Source organism: Sciurus vulgaris (assembly GCF_902686455.1).
Source record: "Sciurus vulgaris genome assembly, chromosome: 9".
NCBI lineage: Eukaryota > Metazoa > Chordata > Mammalia > Rodentia > Sciuridae > Sciurus > Sciurus vulgaris.
In genome coordinates this window covers 7,394,115-7,410,023 of record NC_136469.1, presented here as the reverse complement: position 1 = coordinate 7,410,023, position 15,909 = coordinate 7,394,115, and positions in this window count along the sequence as shown.

Here is a 15,909-nt window from a genome sequence, read left to right as displayed (position 1 = left end):
GATATCCAGGAGCGGAAGCATGGAACTTAACACATTCCCCACAGCAAGTAAAAAATTCAATTCAAAATGGCTTAAAGACTTACACATGAGACCTGAAACAGTGATACTTCTACAAGATTTGCAGGGGCAAAGTCCCATGACATTGATCTTGGCAATGATATATATTCTTTTTATATAACCCTGAAAGCACCAACAACAAAAGCAAGATGAGACAAATGTGATGATGTCAAATTGAGTAGTTCTACACAGTAAAGGAAGGAAAAGAAAAAAGTGAAGAGACCACCACGGAATGGGTGAGCACATTTGTGAGCCACACATCTAATAAAGGCTTAATATGCAAAATAGGTAAGGAACTCACATGACTAGCAATAAAGTGTTTCTTTAAATAAAATGCTTATTGTTAAAAACATGCATGTGTGTTGTAGAAAATACAAAGCAGTACAAATTATAATGAATTAAATTATTTTTCCATGATTCTATATACTTCTCTATATAATTAGGTAACATTTTATTAAGAGATGCTGCTTTGTACACTTCCCTTTTGGGTTGTGGTTATTTGCATATACAAATATGGGCATTCATCATAATCATAATGCTTAAATTATATATTAGTCTGTGGGTGTTTAAGAATGTAATTGAACCAATAAACAACTGATGCTTGTAATTCTTCACTGTTGTAAATAGCAATGTGAAGAACACTTTGAATACTGGTAATAGCACCATTTGACCCAGCTATCCCACTCTTTGGTTTGTACCCAAAAGACTTTAAAATCAGCATACTACAGTGACACATCCACGTCAGTGTTCATAGCAGCTCAATTCACAATAGCAAGATTGTAGAACCAATCTAGATACCCTTCAATAGATGAATGGATAAAGAAGCTGTGATATAGATGCACAATGGAATATTACTCAGCCATAAAGAAAAATAAAATTATGGCATTTGCAGGTAAATGGATGGAGTTGGAGAATATCATGCTAAGTGAAATAAGCCAATCCCAAAAAGCCAAAGGCAAATGTTTTCTCTGATAAGTGGATGCTAATACATAATGTGGATGGGAGGGTGTAAGGGAAGAATGGAGGAAGGATGGATTGTGGAAAGGGAAATGAGGGGAGTGAAGGGGATGGGAGGAGACAGGGAGAAGAAAAGATAGTGCAATGAGAAGAACATTATCATCCTGTGTACATACATGATTACGTGAATGGTGTGACTCTATATTGTGCACAACCAGAGAAATGAAAAGTTGTATCTCATTTGTGTACAATGAATCAAAATGCATTCTGCTGTCATGTATGACTAAATAGAACAAACAATTTTAAACAAAGTGTTAGATTGTTGCCACTCTCCCCACAAGCAACATTACCGTGGACATTTGCTTGTGTTCATGCTTATGAGAGTGAATTTTATAGGCTGTATTCTGGGAGAAAGTGTACACACAGTTTGAATTTGACAGAGATAGCTGGTTTGATAAACTCCCACTGTCATGCTTGGCAAGGCTCATTTCCTTGCCCTCATCCACAAGTGCTGTTAATAAGTGGGCTTGTTTCTTCTTCTTTTGTATTTATTTTTGTGTACTATTTAAAATGAAAATCATTTTAAAACTTTAAATCACATGACCCTAAACTAATGAACTGGTAAAAGATAAATCAGGTAGTTAATGTGGCATATGTTTTAATAAGAAAACATGGATGGAACCCAGGGTGTCCTGCATGCCACACAAGAGAAACTCCTACCATGGAGCCACATCCCCAGCCCCGAGGTAGATTTTCCTCATATTAGACAACCAAAAAAAAAAAAAAAAAAACAGGAATTAGGAACTGGGGTTTGTTATCCTTCATCTCTGATAGCCATCAGAATTACTGCATGTTGACAGTTTTTAACTTTGTAATAAAGAATTGCTACCAAATTGAACTCATAAAATACAAAAAAGAGAGAATACTTGAATACTTATAGCTGCAAATTTATGTAATCATCTACCATGGTATACATTTCTAATGTCGGGAATTCACAGACAAAAAAAGTTATACATTTTAAACTTAAATAAAATACCAAATATAAACTGCAAAACAGGTCTCAAATGGGGGTATGTGTTTATCCTCCTACACATAGTTCAGAGACAAAGCCCCTTCTCCACAACCTGCATGACACCAAAGTTTGTAAACACTTTTTTTGTTTTGTTTTGTTTTGTTTTTGTTTTTTAATTTAGGCAGACATGACTACTTTTGCTTTTTTTCAACTTATATACAGAATATTTCATGTGTTGGTCATTTTATTTTTTTGAGATGTAAACATCTGCCTGTTTTCTTATTAAAACATATGCCACATTAACTACCTGATTTATCTTTTACCAGTTCATTAGTTTAGGGTCATGTGATTTAAAGTTTTAAAATGATTTTCTTTTTAAATGATGCAAATCAATCAGATTTAGCCCGACACTCATAGATAATCTGTGGTGGCTTCACAGAGCTAGTTTCCTCAGGAAACATATTGTCTTAGATGTTTCACACATGTGAAGATGTGGGTTAGCTCAGACATTGGAGTGGACATGTTTTCCCTGATTTTCTGGGAAAGGCCTATGAGCAATATGCTTCCTTGTTTGCCTTACATGATAATCTATGTCTGTTCTCTTCAGTGTTAAAAAAAAAAAAAAAAAAATGATTAAATGGCAGAGCAACCCAAGTGTCTTTTAATAGATAAATGGATAAATAAAATGTGATATGTATGTACACACACACACACACACACAAACAATAGACTGTCCTTTAGCATTAAAAGGGAAGTAAATTTTGGCACATATGCAACATTCAAAGACAATATGCTCAGTAAGTAAGTCACAAAAAGACAAATACTGTTTGAGTCTGCTTATATGAAATATTTAAAGTAGTCAGATTCATAGAAATAGAACAGAATTGTGGTTGCCAGAGGCTGGGGCAGGAGTGAAATGGAATGTTACTATTTGATAAATATAGAATTTTAGTTTTATGAGAGAAACAGTTTCTGCAAATTGGTTGCCCAATCTGAATGTACTTAAAAATATAAAAGAGTACACATAAAAATTGTTAAGATGTTAAATTTTATGTTATGTGTTTTTTAAAGGAGATAAATTTATTTGTATTTATACTGCAAAGAATTTTTAAATCTAGGTAAATATACGTTAGATAAAAAGGAAGCATAATAGTGGTGTTGCATTGTGATCTAATTTGTAGTTAAATTGTAATAATTCAACCACTTGGAGGGATAGGAATATTAGTTTTTGACTAAAAAAGTTCATATCCTTTTCACTATCTTATCTTTTAAATTCAAGAGCATGTAATATATATTAAATGAAGTAAAATGAAAGACTAAAAGGAATAAAAAAAATGTTTGCTAGCATTCAATAAATTATAACCAATCAAGTATCATAAATATCTATTACAGAAAAAATAAGGAAAATATTTAAGTATATCATTTTCAAATTAATTTTTGTTATACATATTTTATACACTAATTTTAATTACAGAGTCAATTTAACCAGTGCAGCAACTGAAGACATACTTGGCTCTTTACTGGGTTCCTGACACCATATGGAAGAAGATTGAGATGCTTTTGCCTCCTTTCTGAGCTGTATTCTGCTCCTCCAGTCTGCTGGATAATTTCCAGCCACACTACTTAAAATAAATATCTGTATTTTTTATTGACAGCAGCTATCTTCAAAATGTCAAATCTACTAATATGTGTGCAAAATATTCTAGCAGGTGCAAAAATGACAACCAAGACCAAAGCAAAATAGCAAATGATTAATAAGACCCTGCACTTTGAGAACATTTAAGAAACTCTTGTCATTTTTCCAGTTCAAATGAAGGTCAAGAGAATGTATTTATGTAGGGGTTAGGGGTTGAGAGAAGATGACTTGCTGTTTTTGTAAATATTCCAAAATGATTAATGCTCTAGAATAGTTATGGAATAATTGTCTGCTGAGTAATTTCTAAGTGAAGAGGCATGCTTTACCTTTTAAAGTAAAGGTTTCATAGCACAGGTGAGGCAGCGGTTTGGACAGAAAAAGGTCTTTCCTGCTGCAGACTGCATCACCCTGGTCCACTCTCACAGCCTTCGGTTGTGAACGGCTCCTAGCCTTCTAGGTGCTAAAGCTCCTCTTGTCTCCCTGTCCATGGTGCAGTTGTTGCACTAAAACAGATTTACATTAGCAAAGCGAAGTTAAGATTTGTGTCGTTAGTTGCAGCTGTCATCCCACCAACTCAGGAGGCTGAGGCAAGAGGATCACAAGTTCAAGTCAGCCTCAGCAACTTAGCGAGGCCCTAATTTAGCAGGAACTTGTCTCACAGATTATAAAGTGCTGGGGATTTGACTCAGTGGTAATTTGCTCCTGGGTTAAATACCTTGTACCAGAAGAACAACAATAATAACAACAATCCCTGAGATTGGAAGTAAAGAAATCCTATATGACAAGCTTGGTACAGTGGCACATACCTATAATCCCAGAGTCTTGAGGCCTGAGGCAAGAGGATTGTAAATTTGAGGCTAACCTCAGCAATTTAGGCCCCGAGCAATTTAACCAGACCCCGTTTCAAAATAAAAGAAATAAAGGAACTGAGGATTAGCTCAGTGGTAAAATACACACACACACACACACACACACACACACACATATATAAATATAACTGGGAACTGGGTTTGTTATTCTTCATCTCTGAGAGAGATATATATATATACACACACACACACATATATGTACATATACATGTGTGTATAAATACACACACACATGTACATATATGTAGTATATATATATTTTACCACTGAGCTACATATATATGTGTATATGTATATATATCCTATATGCCCTAATAAGTGTTATCTGAGAGTCCCATTTCCACATCTAGGTGTATGAGACATCGGCATATTTTTTTAAAAAGATACATCCTAGTATGAAATATTTTTTTATTATTCATCAGAATCTCTACTAGAATTTAATGCACATGCTATATATACATATACATGTGTAACTTGACCTTAGTGCAGTTGTTTTAGTTTTGATAACACTGAAATGTCAATGTATATCAGATTCTAGTCATGTATCTGCAAAAGATTAGCGTTTTACATTTTGTCTTGATAGTCCCAAGTGTTTTCAGACTGATACCTTTAAAAATAGGACCCAAATTATTGGTTTCTCTCTTTAGACCAGGTTTTATATCCTGAAATGCCCTCTCTCCTTCAAAACAGTAATCCTGGGGAGGTTGTGGCCCCTTTCTAGAGCATTCCAGAACATCAGAGGACACATTTTAATTTGGGCTGCTTACTGTTGCCTGTACTGGTGATGAAGGGAGGACAATTGCTTCTGTCCTGACAGCGAAGAGTGAGGCTGATTCAGAGACACACGGGGACCTGCAGGCTGCTGAGACTCACGCTGCACTCCTGACACGACTCCGTTTCCCTCCTCTGTCCAGGACTCCAACCAGTCTTCACCACTCAGTCCTGGGAAGTCAGGAGACAGCCTTGAAGCTGACTTGCTCTTGTCAGACGTGACCAGTGTGAATTCTGAAGCCCCACCCATCTGGTAAGAAAAGAACCTGCTCTAGTCCCAACTTTCCAAGAATGGACTGATAAACACAGAAAAACTGACATTCCAATAAACAAACAAAAGGCACCTAAAATACACCCATAAATATAGTGTTCACATGACTGAGAAAAAATGATAATGAACATGAACTTAGATGATAGCATAAAAGTGCTTAATAAACTTTTAGGATTCCAACACAAGCAACTGGGGTCTGCCTAGGAATCTGAGGCTGGTTTTCCATTGGAAAATAAATCAATCTAAATGTATAAGTAGGGAAAAAGTTCTCTGATACAATGCATACAAAAGCATTGGACACATCCTTAATGAACACTCCCAACAGGTTGAAATAGAAGGTGATTTCTTAGTGTGGTAGAGCAGGTCTGTGACAGGCAGGGTCATATACACAAGCGAAGAGCTCACTCGGAAGAACGTAGTCAAAGCTATCTGCAGACTAATGGTACAGTGAACCAAATAGACATGAAGATTAGAAAGGAAAGTGCCATGTATAGCTACACTTCATTGCATAAGAAAATCCTGAGGAATCTTAGCCTGTTCTCCAAGAAATGTACTACCAGAAATATGTAAATTTACAAGGTGATAGGATAAAAGACAAGTAAATGGAAAGTTTTATTTTTACATTATTGAGAAAAATGAAAACTAAAAAATTAAAACATCCCTTTAAAGTATATCAGAAACATGAACCACCTAGGTATCATTTCAGAAATAAGTGTGAAATCTCTTTGGTGAAGGTGAAAAGAAAGCATAAGAGGCATTCATTATGATTTGATTTTAATAAAGAGTATATTGTCTGGAAAAGTGCACATTGCTAAGGTGTTAGTTCTCTTTTAATTGATACAGAGTTTCAAAGCAATACCAAACTAAATTTCAACAGATATTTCAGAAGATGTTTTCGAGTATTGATATGGTAAGGAATAGTGTGTTCTTTTGGGGTAAGTGTAGACAAATAGATCACTAAAATAGCACATAAAGTACACCTACATGATAGTGTTTTGGTTTAAGCACCAACTCAATTCAGTGGAGAAAGAGAAGTTTTGTTTAACTCATGGTTCTTGAAAAATTGGGGAATCTAACAGGAAAAATAAAACCTTACTTCTTCTTCATACCATACGTAAGCATTTATTTGAGAAAGATAAATTACAAATTCAAGACCCATATATGGTATTAGAAAAATATGTTGATAGAGGTCAGGATTGTGTTTGACAATGGGGAAGGAAAATTATCTGGGGTGACAGAAATGTTCTATCAATTGCCCAGGTGTATACATTTGTCAAAATTCATCATAATGTACTTTTGTGAGCTCCAATTTTTTCTGTAGTTACATTTTATTTCAATTAAACTCAATTAACAAAGAACATATCAACTGCAAACTTTGACTTGCATGACCCCCACAGAACATCCTGATGTATCCAAAATGAATGAAAAGTAATTTTTGTAACTAAAATCTGCTCTGGCTTAATGGAATTGTAGCCCTTCCCTGAATTTAATGTAGCCAAAGAGGAAAAAATGAGAGAAAAAAAAAAGACAATTTAAGAATTGAAGAATTGGCCAAAGTCAAATATTTAAGAAAAAAAATCGCTGTGTCTATGTAACACTAAAACATCAAAGTTGAAAATGAAAAATTCAAACACGCAGATGTTTTCCTTCAGACCAACAAATATTCGGATGTTTTTAGCTCTAAAGATAGAAGTCTTTGTACAAAGTTGAGTTTTGTTGAAATGAGTCTAACCACATTAGACAGAGATGAAAGGGGTGAAAGGAGGTGCTAGAGATAAAGTTACAGTTAAATATTGATGAAAGTCAACTTTAGGAAAATGCTGTGTACTCCTAAAGTCCAAGAAGTAGGAAAATATTTGTGAGAATTCAATTTGAAATGGATCATGTTTGGATCTGGAGCTCTGCTCCTTATTATTCCCAATTTATGTTTAGTAATTTATACCTTTTCTGAAAGCATGTGGCATTTTATTTTAATCTGCTCTACGGAAATGTTGACATTTTTATCCACTATTTTTCCTTATTTTATGTCTACCATTTTATGTTTTAAATAGTAAATAGTTTTTGCACACGCTCCCTAGATTCAGATACTTACCATGTTGCTTCTCTTGTTAGCCTAATCTTTTATATTTATTTTAAGACATAAACCAGAACATTTCATTTTCTACAAAACTCTGTGTACATTCAGAATCCTTTTGATGTTCTGGGCAAATGTAGATGGGTCAAACAACTTTAGTCTGTAGACGACAGCATTATCTTTGGGTTCAGTTTTAAAAGGAAGAGTGGATGCTAAGCAGAGAGCCCGAACAAACCGTGAGGACAGGCTCAGAATCTTACTCTGCTCCTTTAACCGCAGCAAGACATTGAGAAAGAGCCTACGTGATGTGTGGATCAGTCTTCTCATCTCTAAATGCACATATGTATTTTTATTGATTTCATAGTTCAGGTTTGCAAGGTAAACATTAGCATATTTGAAATGCATGCAGGATGGGCAAAATCTAACAGATACTTATTATTATTTCAATTAAACATCAGGTATCTTAAAAGTAATAGATAAGAGCAACTGCATGTGAGAAGAGACAGAGCTATACATGGAAGCTGATTCTGGAAGAGACCTTAGGTTCCTGTAGCTGCCTGGAACCTAGGAGCTCTAATATGCTACTTAATTAAAAAGCAACTGAGAGTCGGATGCACACTTCTAGTCCAAAGTCTCCTGACGGGTGTTGTAAGCCATCTGATATCCATAGCTGGGATGATATTTTTATTTTTAGTGCTTTGGCCTCACTTCTATGTGGAATTAAATAAACCTGTAAAACTGTTTGAAAACTCAATAAAATAGTGATATAGGGATAAAAGTGTTAATTTTTATATTTTAATATTTCATCACTACTAATTGATCGGCCTCTTCTCTTTTTAGAAGCGATTTTAGAGATAGCCTGTAAGGCAGCAAAGGACTTGTTCAGATAGCATATTCTCATCTTTATGTTCTGAACTTGAACTGCCTGGGAGGTCTTCCTCCTCTTGAGGCCAGGGGGTTGCTGATTCTAAGGCCACTCAGACTTTAGACACAGGTGATCACAGATGTGGATATAGACTTGAAATACTCCATGTACGAGAGTATAGGGCTCAGTATTTATGTTTTGTTTTGTTTGCCTTTGTTCCTTTTATTGTGTGTGTGTGTGTGTGTGTGTGTGTGTGTGTGTGTGTGTGTGTGTGTGCGCGCACTGTGATAGTCGGAGCTGACTGATACATCGGAAATGGCGGGCTTATTCTGTTCTGAGAAACTGCCGCGGCCAGAGTAGTGTGATCTCCCATGACGACTCTGCCGCTTTCGCTTGGATTTACTTCTTATCCTTGAACTTGTGCGGAAGACGTCATGGGCACATTCTAGGGTATGATTTGCATAATCAGCCGTCTCTACTTTCCGAATCATGGCATTTCAAGTATTCCGTGAAGTTAGCATTGACTACTCCCTCCTTTCACGTTATTCCAAAGCACAGTTCTCCAAAAGAAGCCTCCTCGCCCACAGGTCTCCTTCCTGACGAGCACGCGCGCATGCTGAGCGCGCCACCTCTTGGTGCTGCGTCGGCGGCCCGCAGTCCTGCTCGTGTGTGGTCCGCGGTGCGCAGGTATCACGGGGTGAGAGCAGCTGTGAAAACAGTCCGCCTGCCTGATGTTTAGATACCTATCTGGGATGATGGAATAATGGAGGAAATAAAAACTAGGAATGCAATAGGGGTAGAATAACACCCTAGGTATATTTTTCCTTAATCCTACTAAGAAAATCTAGCTTGTACATTTGCTTCCCCCCCCCCAAGAATATATTTAAGACATCAACTTTTTTATTACCCTATGAGCTGTGCATCATGTTTCCATATCCTAAGGTGCTCTTTTGGTGACTTAATACACAAGCAATATGGTGCCGTGCTTCAGAAAGTGGGAAGGAGGAGGGTAACTGGCTCTGTAGAGCCCTCAGACAGGGGAGCCGGCTCTGGTTGCACAGCTAGTAGAGAAAACTGCGGAGGCGGTCTGGCATTTTGTTCCCATCAAACATCCCACTTTATTAAATCCCCTCATTCTTTATGCTAAATGAATACATTCAAATTATATTTGAAATATGATCGAGTCAGTCTGTTTCACCCAGCCACATGTTTAGGTAGGCTTTTGTGGGACAGGAAGAAATTAAAATTAGCACTAAAGCATTTAATAAAAATTTCACTACATTTACATTGAAGAATTGAGAAAATGAAAATAACTACTTAATTTATATGTGGGATAAGAAACAGTTGACACATCTGTTTACATTTGGACAAAAATCTCTGAATTTCAATAATACAATTTAATATTTTTTGGAAAAATCTTTATTTAAATACACATTTACTAAAAAAGTGAAAGGTAAAAATAACTTTAAACCAAGTATCTGTTACATGAATCTAAATCTAAGTTAACTGACTCTTAATAGCAAAATGGAGCTAAGGGCTTTAGGTTTCCTTGCATTAATGAGTAGTCTCTTGATAATTCACGTATCTCTTTATAACTCAAGTGTTTCAATTGGATATTACATAATTTTAGAAATTATTAGAACACTACAATACATTGGAAAAATGCGACTTTTTAAAAATAGAGTCAGGCTATTGAGAATAAATACATTACAATACTAGACAAGAAGGTTTTGGCATGTGGGGTAGTGGAATAAACTGCGCATTTGGTTATGAGAAGGAAACCTTGGCTAGTCAGTGCAGGAAGCAGAGGGAGAGGAGTCCAGTATATCCTTCTTGGAAGACACTTTTGGCAGAAAGATGCACTGAAAACCACCACCACTTTTTTTCATGGTAGGAAAACAAAGTTTAGAAGAAAACAACACCCACCAATAAGAGAAGTATGAAATGATCAGAAATAGATAAGTTATAGAAGATTGGAGATAATGACCTCCACACCAAGGGGTTTAAGACAAAAATGAATCTGAGTTTTAAAATCATCTGCTTTCTTCGATTTCTTCTGTACCTTTCATCCAGTAAATGACAAAAGAGTAGCTGAAAACAATTGGTGTAAAGGAAAGAAAAATTGGTATAGTATACTGACTTTTAAAGTCTGGACAACTGTGGGTTGCCTTCTGATTTCCACCAAAGAAACATAAACCTGGGCCAGTAACACTAAACTCTGATGAGTACACCTGAGTCAACTGTAATGGGTACTTGGGATATTTTATTTTCCATCTTCCTCCATATTCTAACCAGATTCTTCAGGGTTTACACAGAGAATCTGCAACCCCCATTACAAGAGGCAGGGCTAAATCATTATGGGAACCTTACTTAGAGTCTGAGAATTTATAGATAAGCAGTTAGCTCCATTCTTTGCCAATTTGCTTGACTGAGTCCATCGTCACCATTTATTCATTTTTCTGGAAAACAATCTCCCTTTTCTGTAAAGTGTTATATCACTTCATCTGCAATGAGAGAGGCAGGGACTTCTCCCATATTTTTTAAGCAGTAATATGAGCTCAAGTGACTGTCTGGACCAGTCAGGAAGTGAGATGAGTGGTGTGGACAGGGAGGCAAATGGGAACAGATGTACACCAGCCAACTGTTGCCTGGTATTGCCACATGCTGAGGTTTGTAGGAGAAGCTGGAGTGCAGCATCCAAGTGGAATGTTCCGGTCTTAATATTTGATGAATCCAAACATTTTAAAACACCACGTGAAAGAAACAAAACCTCAGTTATCTCAGTATTGAAAAACTGTCACCAACAACAACAGGTTTAAATTCTCCAAAGTGAGATTTAAAACTCATCTGTGTGTTAAATAGGGGTGTTACATTTCAATTTCAGAAGTGGCTCCCTAGTCAGCGAAAAATCAGTGCAGGTTAACTTTCCCCATTTCTGTTCCAACCCTAACCTGAACACAGATAACTTACCATCTGAATCTGACCACGTCAAGTGCTGCGATGAGCCTTTCACAGGTGTGGCTGCTACCCTTTGTCCTTCTGCTGCTACTCACTGTTAAAGAGGCTCCTCATTGATTTCAGCTGTTGGGATTCTTGCATTTTTTTTTTTTTTTCCCCCTTGATTGATTGTGTTATGTTCATTACTTACTTGATTTGCCCCAAATATTTATACTTCTGTACACACCCCCGCGCACAGAGGCATACCCATGTGGTGTTTTGAACAGTAAGTTAGAAAAATAAAAAAGCACCATTTTTAAAAACGATTGTTGGAGATTAAGAAAAAAGAATTTTGGTGCAAATATTCAAGCACATTAGAGTGCTTCATTATATCCTGAAACCCTGCTACTTATCTGTAGATATTAAAATTAAAAATGATATATAAGAAGTCTTCTAAATTTATAATACATATACTTACTCTAAGATGATACCCAATTATTGTCTGTACTTGGGTTCTTCTGACCTTAAAGTGGTCACAGATATATCTTATAGGACAACACTGAAACGTGCACATCCACATCCACAATATTAAACATTTGTAAATTTTAAAAATTAAGATTTTAAATTCAAACTTTCTTAGACAATTCTTTACTATACATGGTTTTACATATATCTTGGGAATCTATGGCAATGATATCATTGATAATGACTGAAGTCTACATGAAGTTGATTACTTTTTCCTTCTCAGTAGGATAAGTCATTAGGCATTATGGAAGCAATGATCCAAAGGGTGTACAGTTGGTCTTTTTAGAGCCCTTAGGATAGACTTACTCTTCAGCTCAGATAAATGTTTGGCTCACATTTAAATGATGGAATTACTTCCACATATTTTAATATTGTGATTTAAAAAAATTTTACTTCTTTAAATCAAAGAATTTTATTTATTTATTTTAGGAATTCTATTTTAGGAATATTCAAAATTCTACTATAAAGACTTACTTCAGATGAATAATAATTTCATGACTCATTCAATTTAATTTTTTAATGGAATGAATATCACTATATCCATGGAAAAAGATTTGGACCTGAAAAGAAAAACAAACAGCTTGACACATTTCTTTAGAGCAAGATTCACATTTACTTCAACATTTTTTGTGAAGTTTGAAGAATTATCAAAGTTGAATTGATCCTTTAATTAATATTTCTTCCAATTCTGAACATTTTTAAAGAGTTGAGTTTTCTTGACTTGCTGAAAAAATGAGTTTAATATCGTGTTTATATTCTAATACATTTTAGAGATTTTTTTCATATTTGCTTCCATGTGATTGTTGGTTCTAGAAACCTGCTGGATGTATAAGGTCAACGGCAACAACAAAGACAGTTTCATAGGTTCATACCACACCCACCTTGGAAGGCATTTATATATACACTCAAATTGTTGAGGTTTGATTTTACTGATAATAAGCACACAAGAAGAAAAATTGAAAAACACAAGCAGATTCTCTGAGCTTCTTTTGTTTTATGAGTGTGCTTTTTTAGAAAAAGTTTATTTAATGTTGCTTTAGGTAGAAGAAAAATAGTCCATTATTTATTCTGGTAAAATTAATACTACAGTGATCATAAAACATATATAACTAGTCAATCCTGATTACCATGATAGCTGAAATTGAGAATCAAATCTAGAAAATATTTGAAGTAGGGCTTGATTTTAATTGATATATTTTTGTGTCAGCAATACATGGAAGAAAATCAGTGAAACTTTCACTTAAAAAGTCAAATCAAAATATGTGTGACCCTCTTTTTTATCATTATCATGTAGGTTAAACATTAAGATAGCATATTTAATATTTCCACAGAAAATCCTGACATTAAATGCTCACCTTAATATAGGGTATAATGAAACTCTAAAGCAAATCTACAGAACTTGTTTTCTTAGCTAAGTTACCTCAGGTCAGTTAAAAATGTTGGTATTTGGAAAGCCAGATGGAGTATTACTGCCTGCAGTATTCTAACAGATACTAGGACGCTTGTTAGAACTGAGTAGCTTCTTTAACTGTAGCATTCTCCATGTTTGTGTGTGGTAGCATGAAAAACAGCTAAATTCCAGATGTCTTAATTTTACATAGAGTAATGTGGTTTGATTCATTCTGTTATTTTTTCCCTTCCCCCCACCCCTCCCACCCCTCTTTTCCCTCTATACAATGCTTCCTTCCTCCATACTTGCCCCCCTCCCTAACCCTAACTCTAACCCTAACACTAACACTTCCCTCCCCCCATTATGTGTCATCATCCACTTATTAGTGATATCATTCGTCCTTTGGCTTTTTGAGATTGGCTTATTTCACTTAGCATGATATTCTCCAATTTCATCCATTTGCCTGCAAATGCCATAATTTTATCATTCTTTATGGCTGAATAATATTCCATTGTGTGTATATATATATATATATATATATATATATATATATATATATATATATACACCACAGTTTCTTTATCCACTCATCAATTGAAGGGCATCTAGGTTGGTTCCACAGTCTGGCTATTGTGAATTGAGCAGCTATGAACATTGATGTGGCTGTATCTCTGTAGTATGCTGATTTTAAGACCTTTGGGTATAGGCCAAGGAGTGGGATAGCTGGGTCAAATGGTAGGTCCATTCCAAGTTTTCTAAGGAATCTCCACACTGCTTTCCAGAGTGGCTGCACTAATTTGCAGCCCCACCAGCAATGTATGAGTGTACCTTTCTCCCCACATCCTCGCCAACACCTGTTGTATCTCGTATTCTTGATAATCGCCATTCTAATTGGGGTGAGATGGAATCTTAGGGTGGTTTTGATTTGCATTTCTCTTATTACTAGAGATGTTGAATATTTTTCCATATGTTTGTTGATTGCTTGTAGATCTTCTTCTGTGAAGTGTCTATTCATTTCCTTGGCCCATTTGTCAACTGGATTGTTTGAATTCTTGGAGTAGAGTTTTTTGAGTTCTTTATAGATTCTGGAGATTAGCGCTCTATCTGAAGTATGATTGGCAAAGATATTCTCCCACTCTGTAGGCTCTTTCTTCGCATTGCTGACAGTTTCCTTTGCTGAGAGAAAGGTTTTTAGTTTGAATCTATCCCACTTGTTGATTCTTGCTTTTATTTCTTGTGCTATAGGAGTCCTGTTAAGGAAGTCTGATCCTAGACCAACAAGGTGAAGATTTGGACCTACTTTTTCTTCTATAATCTTCAGGGTCTCTGGTCTGATTCCGAGGTCCTTAATCCATTTTGAGTTTAGTTTTGTGCATGGTGAGAGATATGGGTTTAGTTTCATTCTGTTGCATATGGATTTCCAATTCTCCCAGCACCATTTGTTGAAGAGGCTATCTTTTCTCCATTGCATATTTTTGGCACCTTTGTCTAGTATGAGAAAATTGTATTTATTTGGGTTTGTGTCCATGTCCTCTATTCTGTACCATTGATCTACCTGTTTATTTTGGTACCAATACCATGCCGTTTTTGTTACTATTGCTTTGTAGTAGAGTTGAAGATCTGGTATTGCAATGCCCCCTGTTTCACTCTTCCTGCTAAGGATTGCTTCAGCTATTCTGGGTTTCTTATTCTTCCAGATGAATTTCATAATTGCTTGCTCCATTTCTGTAAGGTATGTCATTGGGATTTTAATTGGAATTGCATTGAATTTGTTTAGCACTTTAGGTAGTATGGCCATTTTGACAATATTAATTCTTCCTATCCAAGAACATGGAAGATCTTTCCATCTTCTAAGGTGTTCTTTAATTTCTTTCTTTAGTGTTGTATAGTTCTCATTGTAGAGGTCTTTCACCTCTTTTGTGAGATTGATTTCCAAGTATTTTATTTTTTTCGAGGCTATTGTGAATGGGGTAGTTTTCCTAATTTCTCTTTCTGAAGATTCATCATTTATGTATAAAAATGCGTTGGATTTATGGGCTTTGATCTTGTAACCTGCTACTTTACTGAATTCACTTAGGAGTTCTAAGAGTTTTCTGGTGGAATTTCTAGGTTCCTCTAAATATATAATCATGTCATCAGCGAACAGGGATAGTTTGAGTTCTTCTTTTCCAATTCGTATCCCTTTAATTTCTTTGGTTTGTCTAATTGCTAGACAATTAGAGTCTAATTGGCTAGAGTCTCAAGAACGATATTGAATAGAAGTGGTGAAGGAGGGCATCCCTGCTTTGTTCCAGTTTTAAGGGGGAATGCTTTCAGTTTTTCACCATTTAGAATGATATTAGGCATGGGCTTAGCATAAATGGCCTTAAAATGTTAAGGAATGTTCCCACTATCCCTATTTTTTCTAGTGTTTTGAGCATGAAGGGGTGCTGTATTTTATCAAATGCTTTTTCTGCATCTATTGAAATAACCATGTGATTCTTGACTTTAAATCTATTGATATGGTGAATTACATTTATTGATTTCCGGATGTTGAACCAACCTT